The 25,442-nt window shown below is 43.4% G+C and overlaps 1 pseudogene; it reads left to right on the top strand.

Annotated features, from left to right (window-relative positions):
• Nucleotides 1-8,386: 8,386 nt before the first annotated feature.
• LOC126475862 (5S ribosomal RNA) lies at nt 8,387-8,504 on the top strand (annotated as a pseudogene).
• Nucleotides 8,505-25,442: the final 16,938 nt, after the last annotated feature.

Genomic DNA, 25,442 nt, shown 5'->3' with positions numbered 1-25,442 from the left:
CATTAGTCCCGGTCCCAAAATCATTCAGCCGTACGCCAAATACACCTTACCTTGTAGTACTTCTGGACGGCTGATTATCTCGCCTGAATACGTGTAACATTACAATTCTCACTGCAATCCTTTTAGTTCTGATATGGATGCTGCGCTATCTGTTGTAAATATTGTAAAAAGATGGGGCAGTAAGCAGAGATGAATTGTACATCTGTATCTATCTACCGGAAAGCCTCGTTAAGTGTGTCGAGGTGGGTACTCCATCCACCAAAATCGTCCGCTCCCCTTCATCCCTTCCATCCCATGCTGCACGAATTGTGCTTGGCAAGAAAGACTATCGATAACCCTCCACATCAGTTTCCGGGCTGCTTAATGTGTGTGCCTTGGGTAGAAACCTTTAAGTCTCCCGGGAAAATATGGAACAAACATACTGAGGAAACTGTGAAGCAGCTACACTTGTCTTCTACAGACATGTCCTTTTTCCCTGTTTACAGTACGCTCTGTACGCTGTTATCTGCTGAGAAGTTATTTGATGTCTAATTATTAACTGAACAATTTCTTTACTTATTAAAAAGATGTAACTTTAACTTACTACGTAACGTAATTACAGATTCGTGCGAGTTAACGGAAGCGATCGTCAATCCGCATAGTTTTATTCATTGATTATTATACGTTTTGACGAAGAATAAATAACTTCAAGTCTGGCTGTTTAAATCAACGTTTAGTAAGATCATCACAGTCAAATTTTTTGTTAAATATCAGCTCACAAGACTTGGACAGTAGAGTTAGCGAGACTGCGTGTTACGCTATAACGCACTGGATAACCTACCCCTGGTATGAATATAAGATATTGTGCAGGACACTGAGCTGACGCGTTACATCGGTGATCCATTAGTGTAGCAGCCTGCCTCTGTTTGGGTGGCGGGCGGTCGGCACGCCTCACGCAATCCGATTATAGGATCAGCGACGTTCTGCCGGCCTCGCACATGTATCGAATATCAGGCGACCAAAGTCCCAGCACAGAAAACCGGATTATCTGGTCCTGGTGGGGACGACGACACGTATTTCTGGGGGTACGGTAGGTGATGCTTTTTTACAGTGACAGAAAAATTACGTACATACACGTGTATAAATTACAGTATACAGATAGAATGTGAAGCGTGTATATCACTTCGAGGTGTCGTGATGGGTGACAAAAAATAGCAAGAACGATCATGACTATTGCGAACACTACATTATGGTCTACATACCGTAGCTTGTGCATGTAAACGCACTTGTGCTACCTGTAGACAAAATGTGAGTATATTAGTCCTATCAGCAAGCTTTTTCGGTTATTCGTGAGTCTGTTTTCAGACACGTCGGTTTGAAATGTGTAGTTTCAATGGATATAGGTTCCTCCTTTTATGCAAAACGCTGTTTTTTCTTGTTATCCATACATGTTTCGCATAAAAGGCGGAATCTACACTGAACTGAAAAAACGGAAAAATACAAGTGCTGCAAATCGAAAATGTGAAAGTCTCGTCTACTACCTGACCGACATTACAGTTTCACTTTACTGTGCTAAGAAAAACTCATTTCATTTGTTTACGATTGAGCCATTACCGTTGAAGTTATAAGACCACACGCTGTTTTCATAAATCTTGTCTCACAGTTATCCTTTAATCAAAGTTACTTACGTTATTCTCTTAGCATTTTACCATTTGCACGCACACATTCATTTCAAACGAGTGAATACTCTTAGTTACAAATGAACAGAATACTGAGTATCTGCAAATAGTTTGAACTCTGTTTTAGTCATTTCCTGCGGTAATTGTACCAAAGAAAGCAAAAGTGAGGAATAGTAATGTTAGCGTCCCTCGATGTAGAAAGCATTGGCAACAGATGTCAAGCAACGAAAAGGGGAAAGAAATCGATGTTCATGTGAATCATCCTAGCATTTGCATTGAGGCTCTGGGAAACCACGTAGAATTTAAATCGGTGTGGTCGACTGTGGATTTGAATCTCTCAATTCCCAACTGCCTCCCATACCTCACTCGGGTGGCATTTGTACTGGCGTGGCAGAGTTCGTTAATGTTTGGAAATATCCTACAGTCGTTTCGGAATTATTTTATTGTGATTCCTGGGGACATATTTTCTTCCTCTCGCTGTAAATGTCAGTTATCGTAGGGCAAGAGAGTCGTGGGCACCATCTGTCAACCATTCATACTAACTTTGTTTTGCGAGCATTTTATAACGGGGTGTCTAGGAATGGCTTGGTGTGACAGGTGATTCTCTACCAGAGATGAATGTGGGTGCAGCAGATGAAGGCAGCTCCTGGATACAGGTAACCCTTTACTGCTGTTTACTTACATTCTTCCGACTTGAGAGCTGCTGGTGCTGATTCATGGCGAGCGCGGTATGTTGATCTCCCAGTCCGGCTTTGTCATCGATAGCACAAACTGTGTGCTGCTGCTGTGTCAAGGAATGTCTCGCGTTAGCAGCTACTGCTGTGTAGTTCTTAGGCGGTAGAAATAAATACGCATAGAGTCACTCATGTGTTTCGTTAGTAATCTAAGAAGACATAATTTAGTACGCTACTTCAGGTGGGACAGGTTCTTTGTTTCTGCTGAGGCCCTCCCATTTGGAACAGCAACAACGCGAACCATAATTTATACGCTATATTTTGTTTTAACAGTAAAAGAAAATTTATAGGTAGTCCCTTTCCTATCTTCCTATTATTTACTTCTAAGTTACTAACTTTATTTCTTGAACAAGCCGTGTGCTACAACTAATTTAACTTCATTTGTAAGGAAATACTGTTGCACTCTTAATGTTACCACCATTGCTTTTAATGCGCCATAGTTCGTTTTGACTTTTGTATGTTATGTGTCAGTCTTCCCAGCGATCGTTTCTTTCTCTATTTCTTCACATTTTTCCTGAAACCATTTCGCCTTGGCTGTCCTGCCTTCCTATTTACTTTATTCCTAAGGGATTTATATCGCTGTTTTCCTGCCTTTCCACGAACATTCTTGTACTGCCTTCTTTTGTAGACCGATTCAAGTATTTCTTCAAGGTGTTTTCCAAGTTACCTTCCTTATACCTGTTTTTGTCTTTCTAACATCGGTCACTGCCGTTTTTAGAGATGTCCATTCCTTTTCAGCTGAACTGCCTGCTGTGGTATTTCTTACCACAGATTTCGCATCCTTAGCAAACTTCAAACGCATCTCATCATTCCTCCGTACTTACTTCCACACTGATTTTTCTGGCTGATTTTCTTAAACTTCAACTTACTCTTTAGTATTACTAAATTGTGATCTGAGTCTGTGTCTGCACTTGGATACGCCTAGCCGTCCAATATCTGATTTCGGAATCTCTGCTTGATTATGATGTAATCTAACTAGAACCTTCCCGTGTCTCCCGGTCTTTTCCAAGAATACCTCCTCCTTTTGTGATTCTTGAACAGAGTATTCGCTATTACCAGCTGAAATTCATCGTTGAACTCAATTAGTCTTTCTTCTCTCTCTTTCCTCCTGCCAAGGCCATGTTATCCCGTAACCATTCCTTCCATTCCTTCCCCTACAACAGTGTTCCAATCCCCTATGATTATTAGATTCTCATCTCCCTTTACATATTGAATTACACGTTCAATATTGTCATACAATTTCGCTGTCTCTTCACGTTCTGCTTGCGACGTTGACTTATATACGTGAACTACCGTTGTCGTCTTTCGTTTACTATCCAATCTGACGACAACAGCCCTATCAATGAACTGTTCACAGTGGCTCACTCACTGTCGTGCTTTCCTATTCGTAACGAATCCTACTCCCGACATACCATTTTCTGCTGCTGTTGATATTATACTGTTCTCGTCTGAGCCGAAATCCTTGTCCATTTGACTTCACTGGCTCCCACTATATCTAGACTGAGCTTTAGCGTTTCCAATTTCAGATTTCCTAGCTTCCCTACCATGTTCAAAACACTGAAATTCCATGCGCTAACTCGCAGAATCTTATCCCTTCGTTCGTTATTCCATCTTTTTCTCTTTAACCCATGCCCGTTGGGAGTCCCTTTCGATCCGAATAAGAAACTAATCCGGAATCTTTTGGGAGTGGATGGGACTTAACATTTGAGGTCATCAGTCCCCTAGAACTTAGAACTACTTAAACCTAGCTAACCTAAGGACATCACACACATCCATGCCCGAGGCATGATTCGAACCTGCGACCGTAGCAGTCGCGCGGTTCCAGACTGAAGCGCCTAGAACCGCACGGCCACACTGACCGGCTTGGAGAGATCATTATGACAGTTTTTCTATTTCAGGCTACATCTCCTATCGATGCGAAATATGTATTCTTAATGCAGTGCTTTCGATTGCTGATTAGTCCACCTTTTAGGTTCAAAAAAATGGCTCTGAGCACTATGGGACTCAACTGCTGAGGTCATTAGTCCCCTAGAACTTAGAACTAGTTAAACCTAACTAACCTAAGGACATCACAAACATCCATGCCCGAAGCAGGATTCGAACCTGCGACCGTAGCGGTCTTGCGGTTCCAGACTGCAACGCCTTTAACCGCACGGCCACTTCGGCCGGCCCACCTTTTAGGGGCAGTGTTCCACTCCAAGGGCATGAGAGTGCCCTGAACGTCGGTCCGGTCCTCGGCACTCTTTGACAAGGGCGTTGGCAGAACGAGCGTGACTTCTTATGGAAGATGTCTTCAGGCGTCGTTACTGACGCTTTCTTAATCAGTATTTAGGCTCTGACCATGTTGAAGCTCAGGACACAGGTGGTTTTGTTTGCTACCCCTAGACCACGGGTTCAACCATATCCGTGACGTCATACCATTATTCACTGAGTCAGTACTCGTCTACACGTCACACGTGTCCTTATGAACTGTGTGTGTGATTTTGAGATACACCTGTGGCCAGAAAGTTTCCCATCTGTGACTCTGATAGAGCGTGTGAGACCAATATCCAACGTATCAAGGACCAGTTACAACAGCCATCTTTCTTTAGCAGAAGATACAACGGCTTCATGACAACCTTATCAACCGAATCAGTGCATGCATTCAGACCAGACGGGTTGCTACGTCATACTAATAAGTGGGATTGTCCTGCCATGTTCTCTGTAAATTTGGCTCGATTTTGTAATTAATCATTAACGTCACATATCCTCTCAACCGCTAGAAATTTCAGTTCGCTTCCACCTCCCCTTCTGGCTGCTCCACATCTTTGTCAGGTGACGTAATTCCTGCTCAGATTCGACAGTGGTAGAATACACCTCGGTTTTCGTGTAGCTGCAGAGAAAGAAGTTTAATGGGGTGTGGTCTGGAGATCTTGCAGGCAATGTACAGGTCCTCATCGGCTGTTCCGTCGACAAATGAAAAGCCGGGCTAATGCTGCAAGTACTGGTTCCCCAAAAAATCACTCACTGTAGTCCTGTAATGATGGAAACTGATGCTCCCTCTGGTACGTGGTGGGATCTCCTCCAATAACGTCGGCAACTGCTCTTGCGACCGCAGTCTGTAGACTGGCCATCTGAATCGAGGGAACAGCATGCACAAAATGAAAGTCTTGCCTCGTCATAGTTCGCGTAGACGTAAGCGTGATTGCGGTTGCGTCGTCGAAATGGTGGTGGACGATGATCTCACGCAGCCTCTTCACGTCTCTGATAAATTAATACGCGCCAAGCAACACGACACTTCTCAGAGTCATTGTTCCAGTGGCAGTCGTGGCACACGAAACTTCACATCATCATAAGTCCAGAAATTCTTGCATCCAAGGCTTAATGACTGCAACGACAACATATTAGCGTGTAAGGATAAAGCCACACCACTTTGATGAAGATTCGACGCACTTCTGGCACCACAATAATTTTATATCTGCGGTCATCGACAATACGTCCTACGCCGTTCAACGCCTCGGAACTGTCTCCTTCTTCCGCCAATGTTGTCCACGGCACCACGGAGCGCGCCAAGCCATCGTCCAGTCCGACTGCGGAATTTTTCGTGATATTAATTTTTCTCTTAATTAAAGCATCAGTTAAACTCTCAGAGTAGTGCAGTTGCCTGCAATTTGAGCTGTCATTTGTACTCGGCTGACTCATGTGAAACGGTTTCCGCCATGACTATGGCCGCATGACAAGAATTAACAGACTTTGAACGCGGTATGATACACTCCTGGAAATGGAAAAAAGAACACATTGACACCGGTGTGTCAGACCCACCATACTTGCTCCGGACACTGCGAGAGGGCTGTACAAGCAATGATCACACGCACGGCACAGCGGACACACCAGGAACCGCGGTGTTGGCCGTCGAATGGCGCTAGCTGCGCAGCATTTGTGCACCGCCGCCGTCAGTGTCAGCCAGTTTGCCGTGGCATACGGAGCTCCATCGCAGTCTTTAACACTGGTAGCATGCCGCGACAGCGTGGACGTGAACCGTATGTGCAGTTGACGGACTTTGAGCGAGGGCGTATAGTGGGCATGCGGGAGGCCGGGTGGAGGTACCGCCGAATTGCTCAACACGTGGGGCGTGAGGTCTCCACAGTACATCGATGTTGTCGCCAGTGGTCAGCGGAAGGTGCACGTGCCCGTCGACCTGGGACCGGACCGCAGCGACGCACGGATGCACGCCAAGACCGTAGGATCCTACGCAGTGCCGTAGGGGACCGCACCGCCACTTCCCAGCAAATTAGGGACACTGCTGCTCCTGGGGTATCGGCGAGGACCATTCGCAACCGTCTCCATGAAGCTGGGCTACGGTCCCGCACCCCGTTAGGCCGTCTTCCGCTCACGCCCCAACATCGTGCAGCCCGCCTCCAGTGGTGTCGCGACAGGCGTGAATGGAGGGACGAGTGGAGACGTGTCGTCTTCAGCGATGAGAGTCGCTTCTGCCTTGGTGCCAATGATGGTCGTATGCATGTTTGGCGCCGTGCAGGTGAGCGCCACAATCAGGACTGCATACGACCGAGGCACACAGGGCCAACACCCGGCATCATGGTGTGGGGAGCGATCTCCTACACTGGCCGTACACCACTGGTGATCGTCGAGGGGACACTGAATAGTGCACGGTACATCCAAACCGTCATCGAACCCATCGTTCTACCATTCCTAGACCGGCAAGGGAACTTGCTGTTCCAACAGGACAATGCACGTCCGCATGTATCCCGTGCCACCCAACGTGCTCTAGAAGGTGTAAGTCAACTACCCTGGCCAGCAAGATCTCCGGATCTGTCCCCCATTGAGCATGTTTGGGACTGGATGAAGCGTCGTCTCACGCGGTCTGCACGTCCAGCACGAACGCTGGTCCAACTGAGGCGCCAGGTGGAAATGGCATGGCAAGCCGTTCCACCGGACTACATCCAGCATCTCTACGATCGTCTCCATGGGAGAATAGCAGCCTGCATTGCTGCGAAAGGTGGATATACACTGTACTAGTGCCGACATTGTGCATGCTCTGTTGCCTGTGTCTATATGCCTGTGGTTCTGTCAGTGTGGTCATGTGATGTATCTGACCCCAGGAATGTGTCAATAAAGTTTCCCCTTCCTGGGACAATGAATTCACGGTGTTCTTATTTCAATTTCCAGGAGTGTAGTTGGAGACATACGTACGGAATATTCCATTTCGGAAATCGTTAGGGAATTCAATATTTCGAGATCCACAATGTCAATACTATGTCGAGAATACCAAACTTCAGTCATTGCCCCTCACCACGGCCTTCACTTAACGACCAAGAGCAGCGGCGTTTGCGTAGAGTTGTCAGCGCTTACAATCAAGCGACACCGCGTGAAATACCCACAAAAATCAATCGGAGACTTACGATGAACAAATACCTTAGCTCTGCAAAATTTGGCGTTAATTTGCTTTGGCAACAGACGATGGCCGCGTGTGCCTTTGGTAACAGCACGACATCACCTCCAGCGCCCCTGCCGAGCTCGTGACCATACCGTTGGACCCTAGACGACTGGACAACTGTAGCCCGGTCACAAGAGTCCAGATTTCAGATGGTAAGCCGGCCGAAGTGGCCGTGCGGTTAAAGGCGCTGCAGTCTGGAACCGCAAGACCGCTACGGTCGCAGGTTCGAATCCTGCCTCGGGCATGGATGTTTGTGATGTCCTTAGGTTAGTTAGGTTTAACTAGTTCTAAGTTCTAGGGGACTAATGACCTCAGCAGTTGAGTCCCATAGTGCTCAGACCTATTTGAACCATTCAGATGGTAAGAGTTGGTGGTAGGATCCGAGTGTGGCGCAGATTCCAGGAAGCTTTGGACCCAAGTTGCCAACAAGGCTCTGAGCAAGCTGGGGGTGTCTCCATAATGTTGTGGGCTGTTTTTACATGGAATGGACTGGGTCCTCTGGTTCGACTGGACCGATCATTTAGTGGAAATGGTTATGTTCGACTGCTTGGAGACGATTTGGCAACGGCCTTGCCGCAGTGGATGCACCGGTTCCCGTCAGATCACCGAAGTTAAGCGCTGTCGGGCGTGGCCGGCACTTGGATGGGTGACCATCCGGGTCGCCATGCGCTGTTGCCATTTTTCGGGGTGCACTCAGCCCCGTGATGCCAATTAAGGAGCTACTCGACCGAATAATAGCGGCTCCGGTCAAAGAAAACTATCATAACGACCGGGAGAGCGGTGCGCTGACCACACGCCCCTCCTATCCGCATCCTCAACTGAGGATGACGCGGCTGTCGGATGGTCCCGATGAGCACTTGTAGCCTGAAGACGGAGTGCTTATTTTGCTTGGAGACCATTTGCAGCCATACATGGACTTCATGTTCCGAAACAACGGTGGAATCGTTTCCTTTGCGGGTATTGATTCTGCAGCCACACCTTCCATAAGCTGGCTCTCGAAGCTCTAAACGTTTCCTAGCGGAGACCTCCATCCATGGCCTTCACCTTGGTTGCTAGCTTTCTGACTTGTCTTTCTCTGGATCGAGTGTATATGAATTAAAGTAAATTACTTGTCCGTTACCTTCAAGAAATCCGTCCAGAAGATAGTGCCGATCAGTGTCTTGACTATGAGGCACAGCGCTACCTCTAAGACATCACTGAAATCTGAAATGGCAGCGATCTTTATTTTTTCAGAAAATAAGCAAATTCCTACATGTTAATGTATGTTGTTGGTATTTTGACGAACAAATATTATCTCAGCTGACAGAAGTAGTGACTTGAACCGCAACTAAAAAAAGAAAAAAAATCTTTCAGTACTGTCCCCTACCTTGGGCAGTCGTTCCAATACGTTAAATTAACTGAACTTTATCATTATTATAAAAATCGTCGTTTAGCTCGATCATATCGACGACTACTGTCTTATTAACTAGTAACCACACCCATAATTGTTTAAAGAATGGAACTCCTATGTCTAAAACCTCTTCACACCTCTGATTACAAATGAGCTACGTGTTAAATATTTGACGTTAAGGGTGTACACCTTATGGTTGATGACGCAAAACCCTAATTATGTTGCTTTAAGCAGTTACGGATTATTCACCAAAAGACTGATGAAAAAAATGGATAGCAAATTGAGTCAGTACGAAACAAATATTTGGGGACCGGAAAGTAATGTTGTTTCAGCACATGTCGATATTCGTTTGTTACTTATCAGCTCATTGTCGACTTCAGAGTCGTGCAAAGGACATTTTAAAGTTGGAGTGACGTGTTTACTCGCAATTAATTGTTTTTTCTTTTTGTATTTATGGCGAATTGGCTAGCTAAGTACCAGAAGGAAAACAAATTTGGAAATTTGTAGTAAGTTCCTATGGGACCAAACTGCTGAGGTCATCGGTCCCTAGACTTATACACTACTTAATCTAACTTAAACTAACTTACACTAACGACAACACACACACCCATGCCCCAGGGAGGACTCGAACCTCCGACGGGGGGAGCCGCGCGAACCGTGGCAAGGCGCCCTTGACCGCACGGCTAAACCGCGCGTCGTACTAGAAGAGATACGTGCCCAGAAATGTACGCTTTTTCAGTTTCACAAGGATAGTAACGCAATAGTATCTATTAAAAAACATTTGAGATGTTTATACAAGTGCATTAGACGTTCGTGAATGCCAACGGTGTTCTTTTAAGTTGAAATCCGGTAATTTTGATCTCCCCGACTCGTATCGACCAGGAATACCAAAAACCTTAGACAATGACATGTTAAGGGCGGAAGTGGAAGCAAATCCGTGTCAGACAATCGAGGAACTGTTAAACACTCTTAAGAACATTTCCAGCAGGCTGGTAAAGACAGACAAATCTAATCTATCCACCAAATGCAACTTCTTGGTTCACCGGCTCAATACAAAATGTTTTTTGATCGCTTGATTGATGGAGATGAAAAATGGGTTTTCTGTGATAATCTGAAACGTAGAAAGGCAGTGACTTTTTCCGAATGAAAGGCGCGTTTGTGTTTTTGGTGAGTATTCGAGAGGTCGTTCATTCTGTTAAAACTGCGAATGCAGACCTTTGCTGTGAACAACTGGGTCGAGTAAATCAATCTTTAATTGAAACGTGCCCAGCGACAGCAACAGAAAAGGAATTACTCTGCGCTACGATAACGCAAGACCGCAGTGCGCAAGACGAACTCTGGAAAAAATTTATGAACTACGCCTCACCCACCATACTCGCCTGAAATTGCGTTATCAGATTTCCATTTATTCCGATCGCTGCAAGGTTTTCTGAACGGCAAGAAAATTTAGAAGTGTGCTTAATGTCCGCTCCAAAAATTTCATAAAAAAACACTTGATTTTTATTGATTCCGCATTGAAAATTAGCACACTAGATGGCAAAAGGTTGTTGATAAAGAGGGTGATTACATTATTGATTAAAAATAGAATCTAGTTAACAATTTATCTGTTTGAATGTAATGTAAAAATGACTTCCTTATCCTCATAATAAAACAAAAACGCCATTCTTAATGCTAAAGTTGTACCGCGTCAACAACAAACTTTTAACAAGCGGTGAACTGTGTTTCTTTCGTTATTTTGTGGGACTGTAAGCAAGAAAAAGTTTGGAAAAGGTTTGAAATTATGTTTAAAATTAGCTAAAAGTCGCTAAATGGTCAAATAATCAAACACTGGATGAATATAGTCCGGGAAATTTGCTCTCCCTTTGAAGAAAAGCTAGTTTTTTTTTCTCATGTCATTCTTCATGACATCATAGCTGATAAACTTTATGTCGTACGACGATATAATGTTGCAGGTACATGCAGTGGTATATGTGGATACTGTCTGCGAATTTTTTTGCCAGTAGACTTAGTAGTAGAGACGTAATAAATTAAAACTTTATGCCTAATGCTGAAGTTTAACTGCATGAACAGCGAAAACGTTATAACCGATAATCTTTTTTGGTTTCACTATTTTGGTGGGAGTATCAGCGACAGGTTTGAAGAAATTTATAATGTTTATGGATATCGTCCAGTGTTTTTCTCAAATGATGGAAGAATTTGGCCTGTGTAAGTTGCGCAAGCACAAGCTACACTGCCTAAAGACATATACACAGTTTTTAACTTTAATACTTTAACAGAAATAAAAGAGGACGTATTTGGAGATGAGATGGAAGATATGATACCGCGAGAAGAATTTGACAAAGCGCTGAAATATCTAAGTCGAAACAAGACCCCAGGAGTAGACGGCATTCCTTCGGAAATACTGATAGACTATGACCAAACACTTCCATCTGGCGTGCAAGGTGTATGAGACAAGCAAATTATTCTCAGACATAAAGAAGAGTGTAATAATTCCAATTCCAAAGAAAGCAGGTGCTGACACGAGTGAACGTTACCGAAATATCAGGTTAATAAGTGATGGTTGCAAAATACAAAAACACGAATTCTTTACAGAAAATTGGTAAATCTTGTAGAAGCCGACCTTGGGGAAGATCAGTTTGGATTCCGGAGAAATATGGTGACACGTGAGGCACTACCAACCCTACGACTTATCTTAGAATATAGGGAAAGGAAAGGCAAACCTCCATTTATAGCATTTGTACAGTTAGAGAAAGCTTTTGATAATACTGAGTGAGATTCTCTCTTTGAAATTCTGAAGGTATCAGGGGCAAAATACAGTGAGCGAAAGGCTATTTACAACTTGTACAGAAAACAACGGCGGTTATAACAGTCGGAGGGCTTGAAAGAGAAGCAGTAGTTGAGAAGGGAGTGAGACAAGGTTGTAGCTTATCCCTAATGTTATGAAGCAGTGAATAAAACAAAAGAAAAATTTGGAACGGGAATTAAAAATCAGGGAGAAGAAATAAAAACTTTGAAGTCTGCCGATGACGCCGTAATTCGATCAGAGACAGTAAAGGACTTGGAAGAGCGGTTGAACGGAATGGCCAGTGTCTTGAAACGGGGATATAAACTGAACATGAACAATAGTAAAACCAGGACAATGGAATACAGAAGAATTAAATCAGGTGATGTGGGGAAAATTTGATTTAGATATGGCAAGAAAATCGTTTCTGAAAAAGAGAAATTTGCTAACATCGAACGTAGATTTCAGTGTACTGAGTGTAGCCGCGTATCGTAGCAAAACATGGATAATAGAGAGTTTGGACAAGAAGATAATAGATGCTTTTGAAATGTCGTACTGCAGAAGAACGCTGAAGATTAGATAGACTGGATCACATAAGTAATGAGGAGGAGTCAATATAATTGGGAAGAAAAGGACTTTAGGGCAGAACCTGACTAGAAGAAGGGACCAGTTGACAGGAAGCATTCTGAGACATCAAGAGATCACCAATTTAGTATTAGAGGGAAGTGAGGGGGGTAAAAATTGAAGAGAGACCAAAAGATTAATACAGTAAGCAGATTTAAAAGGATGTAAGTTGCAGTAGTTATTCGGAGACGAAGAAAGTCGCACAGGATAGAGTAGCATGGGGAGTTGCATCAGTCCAGTCTTCGGACTGAAGACCACAGCAACAACGACTTGTTCTCTTGTGTTAAACCTTTAATGTAAGATTATGCTTCTTAATGAGGAAATTATAACAGCATTTTCAATTTTTAAACGCGGTCAATAATTTTATGAAATGGTGAGACTCAAATTTTTGTTGTCGCTGGAAACTGATAGATAGGCAACATGCTACTTTTACTGTGCGACAGTCTTGTAGTAGAGTAACATAGATAATTAACAACGGGTGATACCATGGAACATGAATTACTGTTCTTCCGCTCATTATGATTTCATGAGCCGCCGAGGATAGCCACCTCCTTTTGTTATGTAGCACGTCAGACATCGTACACGCCACCTGCAGAATCCATAGCGTCCGACCGCTCTTAGAATGTGATTATTCAAATTTTCCAGGCGTAAGGAGCATTCCATGAAGTTTCTGGATTGCAAGCCGTACGACATCGAATTCTTGCCACGATATTTCGGCTGACAAAGATTCAGCTGTCTTCAGTTGAACGTTTTGCACTGGTGGTTGGTGGGTCACATCGTTAACTTTATACGAAAAAATGGCGCGGAGACGAATGCAAGAAGGCAGCCGCTACATGAGCACCATCTGTCGAGTTTCGCGCCCTCTTCGAATATCGCTCCATCTAGGCGCGAAGGCGCATGAGTAGTATGTATACTACATGTGCGCTCCCTGTCGGAATGGCGGCTTGCGGAGTTAAAATTCAGATGTCAATTTTTTTAAATATCTACAGAAAGAAAACATTTTATGTCTAGCGAGACGACTAGCGACAGTTAGTTTTGTTAATCTGACATCAGAATTTTTGCTCCGCAGCCCACATTCCGACGCAGAGCACGCGGATGTACATGTACATGTACATCTACATCTACATCTACATGGATACACTGCAAATCACGTTTAAGTGCCTGGCAAAGGGTTCATCGAACCACCTTCACAGTTCTCTATTATTCCTATCTCGTATAGCGCGAGTAAAGAATGAACACCTATATCTTTCCGTACGAGTTCTGATTTTCCTTATTTTATCGTAGTGATCGTTCCTCCCTATGTAGGTCGGTGTCAACAAAATATTTTCGCATTCGGAGGAGAAAGTTGGTGATTGGAATTTCGTAAGAAGATTACGTCGCAACGAACAACGCCTTTCTTTTAATGATTTCCAGTCCAAATCCTGTATCATTTCTGTGACACTCTCTCCCATATTTCACGATAATACAAAATGTGCTGCCTTTCTTTGAACTTTTTCGATGTACTCCGTCATTCGTATCTGGTAAGGATCGCACACCGTGCAGCAGTATTCTAAAAGAGGACGGACAAGCGTAGTGTAGGCAGTCTCATTAGTAGGTCTGTTACATGCCCTTCCAATAAAACGCAGTCTTGGTTAGCCTTCCCCACAATATTTTCTGTGTGTTCCTTCGAATTTAAGTTGTTCGTAATTATAATATCTAGGTATTTAGTTGAATTTACGGCTTTTAGATTAGACTGATTTATCGTGTAACCGAAGTTTAACGAGTTCATTTTAGCACTCATATGGATGACCTCACACTTTTCATTATTTAGGGTCAACTGCCACTTTTCCCACAATACGTATATCTTTTCTAAATCGTTTTGTAGTTGGTTTTGATCTTCTGATGACTTTATTAGTCGATAAATGACAGCGTCATCTGCAAACAAACGAAGACGTCTGCTCAGATTGTCTCCCAAATCGTTTATATAGATAAGGAACAGCAAAGGGCCTATAACACTACCTTGGGGAACGCCAGAAATCACTTCTGTTTTACTCGTTGACTTTCCGTCAATTACTACGAACTGTGACCTCTCTGACAGGAAATCACAAATCCAGTTACATAACTGAGACGATATTCCATAAGCACGCAATTTCACTGAGAGCCGCTTGTCAATAGCATTCAGTACTCCATGTGTCCGCCCCCGGTAGCTGAGTAGTCAGTGTGAAAGAATGTCAATCCTAAGGGCCCGGGTTCGATTCCTGGCAGGGTCGGTGATATTCTCCAATCAGGGACTGGGTGTTGTGTTGTCCTGATCATCATCATTTCATCCCTATCGACGCGCAAGTCGCCGAAGGGCGTCAAATCGAAAGACTTGCACCCGGTGAATGGTCTACCCGACGGGAGGCCCTAGTCACACGACAACATTTAATGTGAATAAAGAGCTAGTTGTGTTTCACAGGAACGATGTTTTCTAAATCCGTGTTGACTGTGTGTCAATAGACAGTTTTCTTCGAGGTAATTCATAATGTTCAAACACAATATATGTTCCAAAATCACGCTGCATATCGACGTTAACGATATGGGCCTGTAATTTAGTGGGTTACTCCTACTACCTTTCTTGAATATTGTTGTGACCTGTATGTGATGATGTATATGATTGTTAAGTATGGAGCTAATGCATCAGCATACTCCGAAGGGAACCTAATTGGTATACGGTCTGGACCAGAATACTTGCTTTTATTAAGTGATTTAAGTTGCTAGACTACTCCGAGGATATTTACTTCTACGATATTCATGTTGGCAGCTGTCCTCGATTCGAATTCTGGAATATTTAGTTCGCCTTCTTTTGTGAAGGCATTTCGGAAGACTGTGTTTAGTAACTTTGCTTTGACAGCACTGTCTTCGATAGTATCTCCATTGCTATCGCGCAGAGAAGGTATTGATTGTTTCTTGGCGCTAACATACTTCACATACGACCAGAATCTCTTTGGATTTTCTGCCTGGTTTCGAGACAAAGTTTCACCATTACTCACGCGCCTGCGCGCCAAGACTGGAGCAATATTCGAGGAGGGCGCGAAACTCGACAGCAGCCTTTGCGCATGCGTCTCCGCGCCATTTCCTTGTATTGGTTAACGATGTGAATTAGCAGTCTCCAGTGCAAAACACTTACCTGAAGGTGACTGAATGTTTGTCAGTCGAAATATCGTGGCAAGAAGTCAACGTCATCTGGCTGCAATCCAGAAACTTCATGGCACTTTCTTCGAATGTTTTTGACAGCTACCTAATTGTGCTCACGTACAATGAGAGAATATCAAGTAGTTCCAGGGTTTTAGACGCGATGAAAGTAACAATTTCAGCAGACTATACTTGGTGTAAAGAATGATTGGTCTTTTTTACCAACCTCGCCTACATCATCGTAAGAAAAAAGGGCCATCTTCCCTCGGCTCAATATACGTTCAGTTCCACATGAAATCACCCGCACTTCTGAGCACTGAAGAGTAATTTCGCAGCAGTTTAATTGGAAGAAGTGGCGCTTCCTTTCCTCCGGAGATCTTCGCAGCGGCTGCGCGATTCCGCGAGAACGAAATAAAAGGTCGCGGAAAGAGAGGATAAATTGCGTGAAAGCATCGCTCGCCAACTTTCTCCGGCGCGGCGTCTGAAAGGACGAGCAGCAGCAACAGCAGCGGGCCGGGGCGGGCGATTTCCTTTGACGCGGGCGGCGGCTGCCTGTTAATCAGGTTACGCGCGCTGGCCTCGCCCGCCCGAGGCGCTCTGCGGAAGACTCGCTCTGTCCCTCTCCCCCGCCCCCGCCAGCCTGCTGGTAACTCAGTTTGTGCAATCAGCCGCGCCTCCTGCCGTGCCGCCAGGCCGCACATAGAGCCCTGCCGGTCTCTCTCTCTTCTGTCGAACCTGATGGACTGCTGCTTGAAACAGGTGGCCGATGGCGGGTATGGAGCGGCAGTTTCTGGCCACGCCAGTACGCTGTTGACCATTAAGACTGCATCACCAGGAAGCATAGCACTAACGAAATTTTACTTAAGTTGGGTCACGTTTAAAAAATTTAAGGCATAATTTCGGGGATTTGTTCTTCATATGAAAATGCTAAGAAAAGTTCATTTCAGTGTGGTTCCAGAAGTGTTTGGTTTCGCAGTTACGGCCTTCAAAACAGTAATACTGACCAGAACGTTATTCTTCTTGTAAAAAGCTGTTCAACGTGTCCAACTCTTGCCTGTCTGACATAGATGTCTCATGGCGATGCGTAAGCGATCCCAAATTCCAGGAGTACTTTGTATTTCCTCACAGCCTGCTGAAGGTTGTCTTCTACATCTACATCTACGTGATTACTCTGCTATTCACAATAAAGTGCGTGGCAGAGGGTTCAATGAACCACCTTCATGCTGTCTCTCTACCGTTCCACTCACGAATGGCACGCGGGAAAAACGAGCACTTAAGTTTTTCCGTGCGAGCCCTGATTTCTCTTATTTTATCGTGATGATCATTTCTCCCTATGTAGGTGGGTGCCAACAGAATGTTTTCGCAGTCGGAGGAGGAAACTGGTGATTGAAATTTCATGAGAAGATCACGTCGCAACGAAAAACGCCTTTGTTTCAATGATTGCCACTCCAATTCACGTATCATGTCTGTGACACTATCTCCCCTATTTCGCGATAATGCAAAACGAGCTGCCCTTCTTTGTACTTTTTCGACGTCATCCGTCTGTCCCACCTGATGCGGATCCCACACCGCACAGCAATACACCAGAACAGGGCGGACAAGCGTAGTGTAAGCAGTCCCCTTAGTAGACCTGTTGCACCATCTAAGTGTTCTGCCAATGAATCGCAGTCTTTGGTTTGCTCTACCCACAATATTATCTATGTGATCGTTCCAATTTCGGTTATTTGTAATTGTAATCTCTAAGTATTTAGTTGAATTTACAGCTCTCAGATTTATGTGACTTATCGCGTAGTCGAAATTTAGCTGAGTTCTTTTTAGTACTCATGTGAGTAACTTTGCACTTTTATTTATTCAGGGTCAATTGGCACTTTTCGTACCATGCAGATATCTTATCAAAATCATTTTGCAAGTCGTTTTGATCATCTGATGACTATACAAGACGGTAAATGACAGCATCATCTGCAAACAATCTGAGACCGCTACTCAGATTGTCTCCTATGTCGTTAATATAGATCAGGAACACTTCCTTGGGGAACGCCGGATATTACTTCTGTTTTACTGGATGACTTTCCGTCTATTACTACGAACTGTGACCTTTCTGACAGGAAATCACGAATCCAGTCGCACAACTGAGGCGATACTCCGTAGGCACGCAGCTTGATTAGAAGACGCTTGTGAGGAGCGGTGTCGAAAGCCTTTTGGAAATCTAAAAATATGGAATCAATTTGACATCCCCTGTCGATAGCACTTATTACTTCATTAGTCTTAATGAAGACACTAACATTGGCGTTATTCATTAAGAGTAATACTTAATGAAAGGAATAAGTTTTACTGAAACAGATGTCTCATGGTCCTGCAAAAGTCACGAATTCCGCGGATTAAGGCTTTAGTAATCACATTGATCCACGTTTGACGAAATATTACTTCACATGATTGTGATTGATCATTACTTATGACCTTATTCTTTTCAACATAGGAATTCATAACTTTGAATGCGAGAATTCGACTTGAGAATCTATTTCAAACTCTGACTGCGAGAAAGTAACTTGAAATCGCCTATCTGGTTCCCTGTCTGTTCAAACATTCGTAATGGCTAGAATACTGTCTAAATTCAACACCGTTAATAATTGTTACTCCCATAAAGTGGTCCTGGAAAAACTCTATATCTCTTTTTACTCATTTAATTTTGGCTTACCTGTCGCTGTTACGGTCTTCAAAATAAACATCCACCAGAATATAAACACCGTGACACTTCTGTTGTGTTGAAAGCGCATGGCATTTGCTGACCTACTATAAATTATTGAGAAGCGTCTTGCGCATTTGCGCTCTCTTTTTTTTTTTTAAAAAGGCAAAGCATACTTGGTTCATAACAAATCTGAATAAGTAACAATGATAACTCATATTCTGGCACAGACTGTAGACGCGGACAATTACGTAGTATAAATTATAACATCAAATGTAACTAATTTTCTGATTTTTTTTCTTTGCATCACAAACATTAACACGCAAAAATTACAGTTCTTGAGTGGACAAATGTAAATAGTTTTCAACATCGAATGAGATCTTTCCTAAAATGCAACTTGTTAAATATACAACAGTTTTTCTGCTCCAAATTCAAACTGAAAATTATGCATGGCTGTTTATCTTTGTTTATACACAAGTTTCTGGATTTCTAAACCAACAATGCGTAATTAGAAGCCGTTGCACATACAAAATCTAAAATCAATTACTTTAAGTTACATTGTCTTCTATTACCCATCACAATAATCACAATAAATAATATCCTCAAAATGCTTCAGTCTCTTTCCTCATCTCAAACAATTATCTTGTAGGCCGGCCGCGGTGGCCGAGCGATTCTAGGCGCTTCAGTCTGGAACCGCACGACTGCTACCGCCGCAGGTTCGAATCCTGCCTCGGGCATGGATGTTTGTGATGTCCTTAGGTTAGTTAGGTTTAACTAGTTCTAAGTTCTAGGGGACTAATGACCTCAGCTGTTAAGTCCCATAGTGCTCAGAGCCATTTGAACCAATAAACACGTTCCATTTCCTCAGTATATAACTGTAACTGTACCACTCGGCCTATGTCGTACTACCCTCGTGACACACCACTGCCGACTACTGTGTCTCATCTACGATTAACATTGCGCATCTTGCACAGCACAGATGGTCCAAGCAAGCCTCCAGGCGACACAGCATCTCTGTTGACACTGCGTGCTAATAATTTCAAAGAGAATAAAGGAGCTTACGCGTTCATGACATCCAGATGCTAGAGCAATGCCCAGGGAATTATCTACAGCCACCTATCACCGCCACAATTTGATTTCGAAGGGAATCGATGTCAGACACCGGCTACCAATGGTTTCAAGCGGATCCACAGGTAGAAATCGATAGCATTCAAATTAGGTGAGTGTGGAGGCCAAAACTGTTGGACCACCTTCATCTATTCATCCATCAGGAAACATTCGATCCAAGCACCGACGAACTGTACGGCTGAAGTGTTCAGCAGTGCCATCATCCAAGAAGCGAGCTTGTTGGAAAATGTCTTGAAAATGATTGAACTATGCTGTTTTCCAGAATGCATGAGTCCTATACCTCTGTTTACAAGTACGTAGTGCCCAACTAAACCATCACAAATGATACCAGCCCACGTGTCGAAGGAGACTTAGTACTGAAATGGAACAATATTGCATATAGGTTTTCATATCTCCATACACCCTGATTGTGAAAATTTGTAACACCATCTTATATGAACTGTGCCTCATCTGTGAATAATATATGAATAATACTAACGCAGGATGATTCGGATTTGTAGCACACTACAGCAAGAACCAATGGCCCAACATGACATGTTCGGGGTAATGTGCTGGAGACGAGGCCAGTACATTGTGCAAATGATAAGGGCACAACTATGGCTCTCGCCACAGTTTTCAGACCATCGTACGAGGAACATTCACTTGCTACGCTAACCTTCGCATGTAGTAGAAAGAGTGGTGTGTACAGAATGCGGAATCTCCCCCTCTATGTCTGGAGTTGTAGATCTCGCTTGTCCCTTCTACAAACCAACAGATATGAAATTCCCATGGTCACGAATATTTCCCGACTTGGACATCTTCGCTGTGGGTACATCCCCCGGTACAGGCAACGAGCCACCACAGCATCGCAGTACCATACATGAGGGGCACTTGGGCCAGATCTTCATCTGAAAACATATCGAACGCCAGACACAATATTTAATGTCCCCTTCGCCTCAACATTAACTACCTAGATAATAACCTTCGCCACAGCCACTACCTGAGGGAAGAAAAACACTCCGCTGAATATCACTGTTTTGAAGGGCGTAACTTGGAAACCAATCATTTTCGGACACATGTTGTACGGGAATTTTTTATGATCCGCAAATGGGGAATACATTTCTAAAATGATGCACTCTCATCTTGAATATGTGTTTAAATTTATAGGTGATTTGGGGGTTTACACGGTGTGGAATTTAGTACATCGAGCTGCCAACTTTGGCAGCCACAACGGACGTCTCTAGCCCGGCTGGGCATCAAGTGCTGACGAGGAGAACACAAGGGCCATCGCCCGATTTCCCACGATATTCGCTCACTGAAAGAGGGTCAAAATAAGCGAAAACGTGTCTCGGCTAAGTCAGAGTTTTCTATCTACTTTAGACGCCTTTTGGCAGGCGTTAATCTCCGCCTTACTTTTTCATTTATCTACGTCCGTACGGAATTTCTATTATCAAGTTACGAGGCACAAGGACCTTATATTAACAGTAAAATTACAACTGGATTTCACAGTAAATGTCATACATGTGCTGTATCATAAATGTGTGCGATATTTTCAGAGTTTAAAATCTTTTTAAATTATCATGTTCTTATAATTCGTTGTTATATCAATGCTTATATAAATTATTATAATTTATTATTACGTTTATTCTTAAGAAAGGTTTGCTGTATTCACTTTGATGATACCTATTCTAGGAACATTCCAGGGATGGAAATTCTGAGTATCACGCGAAGGCAGGTTTGTCACACTGACGTTTCTTCGTATGAGCCTCACTCAGGGAAGAAACGCCGTTAACACTGCTGAAGGTTTCACGCGTGGGGAATAATTTCGGGGGAAACCACGCATAGCTTTATCGAAAACTGGCACTTGCAACTGATTATGAATCACGATGTATTACAGGAATTTCACCGAAAACATTTCAAATAAGCTTTTCATTTTTATAAAATTCTTTCACCAGACATGCAGTTAGTAGACGAATAAGGAGAACGTTATTTCAATATACACTATAAAGTCGCGAGTCAATACACAATAGCATTTTATTGCAGTAAGCTACTTTGAAGCACGGGCTCTTAGCTTTGGAGCCGTCGGCGGTGGCAATATACAGCGCTGGTATCTTAGCGTGACTCACTCGCACCTGTCGCTAGCCTAGCCGTGGGAAGCTCAACCTTAGTTCGAGAGACAGAATATTCATGCCCCTAAGAATCTAAATAAACAGTATTAAATATTATTCAATGTTGTTTAAAGTCAATAAACAGCACTTTCTTATTAAAAGGAAGGTTCCGTTAAAATCTGAACTATCTAGCTGAGATACTTTCAGATTTAGAGACAATTACCTAAAACACCAAAAACCGACACTTATAAGATTAAAGTCAGTTAGGATTCATAGCAGTTTGTCTTTTAGTATCATTTGGAATTATTACTGAGGTTCACTAAATGACAGAACAATTCATTTAGATTTTTATAATTAAAAACGTACACTATTTTTCGTTTTCATAACATAGAATTCAAAAAGGATTAATATTTATTTAATAACTATTTGATTTGTTTTGTGAATAAATGAGAGTGAACGAGAGTGTATATGTGGGACATACGTAAAGATTCAATATTATCTGATGTTAAACATTACCTAACTGTGTCATGGGAAAGTGTGAAGCAAGCAGTTGCAATGAAAGCTGTAATTTCCCTAGCTTGCTGATGACGTATGTCCAATGGTACTTACTTTTGTAAGAAGGCAGGCAGAATAGCCATTTGTAGAGTAATGATTTTCTAAAGTCGTTTCAAGATTAGTTTTTTTTTCGTTTGGTTTTGTTAAAAATTTTATTAAGATTTGCATGATGAAGTGACGTAAATGCATCGGTGAATACTGATTGACGTAGGACACTTTCGGCACGAGAAAGAACTTGAAAGATCGTTTTGATTGGCTTGTCATTTTGAACAACCAATCAGAGTTAAGCATTTCCCGTGCTCTATCAAGTAGTTATAGGCTCTGGAAGGAACGGCAGTCAGTCGTTGGCTAGCTATCGGGCGTACAGGTCATGTTGGACGTGTCCATCTACGTTATGAGTAAAATGGAGAAGTTACTGGTGTTTTGCGTCCGGATGGTGTTGCCGTGAAAGCAGTTGCATTTACCGACAGATTGTGGAAATTTGAACTTTGTGAAGTGTTTAATTGGAAAGATAAACGCGTGTGAACTTTCGGTCTTTGTAGAATTCCGCGTGGCATGTTTCATAGTCATCTGTGGAATAGCTGGCGAGCAGTTTCTTTATTAGAAATCCACTGAAAAAACAGACCCAATGTGGAACTCATATATTGTAGCAGAGCATCGACTATAGATCACGTAATAATTCGGGTCGGATTTAAGTACGTAAGTATTGACGATGTTTATCTTCAACGCTGCTTTTAACATCGTCTGAACAGTACCTACGTATGCAGAGAACCGGGCTGGTGATCAGACGCCGTACTGAGGTAGTTGGAACTTTTTGTAGTGCACAGTACGACGAAAGACAGTGGTCAAACAATCACGCAACGCGACTTTTAACCCGCCACACCGCAACAATTCACTGGAAAATATTCCTGCAGTAATCGTTTACAGATTGGATGGAAAAAAGAAAAACAAAAATAAAAGTAATAATCGAGTTTCGAACAGAGGGCGCGAAAGTGTCAAACCGCGTCGCTAACCACTGCCCCAGCGTTGCAGCCGAACATTATTTTACCGGCTAAGACGAACAGCAAGTACCTCGAAAACTTTGACCATCGTTTTCTCAGAAACGGTCGAGTATGTATGGATAAGCCGAAACACGTTCTCGACTCCTCTTCCACTGAGCAAATCCGGTCATGACGCTTGCCCTGTTCTCCTCGTGAGCTTGACTGACATGTAGGGGTACGTCATTCCATGCTGCTTCAGCCCTATGACAGATCAGGAGTCGTAGCTCTACGATAAAAATTCAGAATTTTTGCAAAGATAATTCTGGAAAATCAACAGAATCTGACGACAAAACCAGGTAAATTTCAGTAAAAAAATTTTCAGTTCGACAGTGACTGGAAACTGCCTTTCCATTTGCCTGAATTACTTTAAAATGTTCTTTTTCTTTGTGTGTAAAAAAGCACCATTATTTATTGTAGGAACTCCTGGTACTGTTTCCCTTCATGCTGAGGTCCCCATAGGTGGGAACGACTTGGAAACCGCATATGCAGTTGAATAGGTTAGGATCACAGGTATAACACCCTACAATCATTTACCGTGGCGGGCCCTTGTTTGCGAGTAATCAACATTAATTTCTTGCGATCCCTTGACGATTGAAGCTGCAATAACAACGTCGATTTTTGTAGCCCCGCCGAAACGTGGGGATTATTTGGCTGGCATGCTGAAGACACTGGGTTCCAGTTCTGTCTTTTTCTTTTCTTATGCATTTAGAAGTTGATGTGTGTGATCTGTACGCCCTACGGACCGGCAACCCTTTTCACACCAGTGGTACAGCAGCGGCCTATCGTCGAAGGGGTTCCATCAGCAGATGGCAGAACTTAGCCATCCACATGGTCTAGGCCAGAAGGCGCTAGAGCGGGCATTGCCAGAGGTCCCTGGACGCCGCGGACCTGTTTGCCTCCGCAGGCAATGTGATTGCAGATAGGCCCCTCTGTATATCTGCGCATCCTGGGCTCTTAGGGTGGTGCAAAGCCGCTCCGAGGCATCTTCCGCTCTGGGCCACGCACTGACTGCACCTGCAGTTCTTCGACCGTTGGAGCTGCCAATGTCTGTTTTAAATCACCATGACTTAGCCTCTGCATTGGGAGCGACCAGGATATTGGTATCGGCCGCTGACTTTCATTACGCTATTTTGTTCTGAGTTAATATTAAACGTTGGCTATTTCAACATATGTCCTTCTACGTAATATCGGACTTGTGTATATTCGATGAGAATTTCGGACGTTTACAAACTATTATAGTGACAAACTTTTTCAAAAGGAGGAGTATTTTGGTTTACGTACTTTTCAATAAAAGTGTTCTATATCGTATACCTAGGTTGTGTATCCATTGCTTCTCTACCGGCGCAAGACCTAGCAACTGACGACGAAGAGATTCTCTGTGAACCCATATTTTCACGCGTGTCTTACGCCACAGGTTGTGACAGTGTAAGTGTACATTTGAATCTTATAGTGCAAAGACTTTGATAGTGAATTTTTGTTCCACTATGTGTAACCCTTTGGACGTTACTGCGCAGGTGTTGTTGCTACTCCCGAACATGCAACAGGCCATATATGTGATGATGGGCAAGACGGAGGCCATCAACTTATCCAATCCGGAGCTGTCCAACTGCCACTCCGCATCGGTTTGCTGGTGAAATGATTCAGACTACCGCCGCTGAGGTTCCGGGTGTTTCACTGGTAGATCAAGTCCTGGGCTAACTACTTGGACAGAATGGAGCAAAATTTTCTGGCTCCTGGTATCACAAGTGACACACAGCAGCACGCATTCTTCATAGGCAATGAAGGACCAGAAATTTGTCGTCTTCTGCGGCAACTTAATCCTGGACTGAAGCCCCATGCCCTCCCATACGATCGCTTAAAGACTTTAATAAATATTTCGGCTCTAAAGTGCACATTGCGGTGGCCCGCTGTAAGTTTGCTGTCGCCCGCCATAAGTTTTTTAGCTGCCACATAGTTAGTGGACAATCTTACAAAGTGCGAATAGCCAAATAGCAGGGATTAGCCTGTGACTGTCGGTTTCAGTGGACTAGACCCCATGAAAATAGTTCTACGCAGCTCTCCTTGTCAGAGTCACGCTTTTTGTACATTCATCAGATGTAGAACTCCGTAATGACCTCTTCACTTTCAAGGATCCCACGTTAGAGACATACCGCCCTATCATTTGGGCATTTGAA

The sequence above is a fragment of the Schistocerca serialis genome, chromosome 4 (assembly GCF_023864345.2).
Source record: "Schistocerca serialis cubense isolate TAMUIC-IGC-003099 chromosome 4, iqSchSeri2.2, whole genome shotgun sequence".
Lineage (NCBI taxonomy): Eukaryota > Metazoa > Arthropoda > Insecta > Orthoptera > Acrididae > Schistocerca > Schistocerca serialis.
This window is presented reverse-complemented; position numbering and strand designations above follow the sequence as displayed.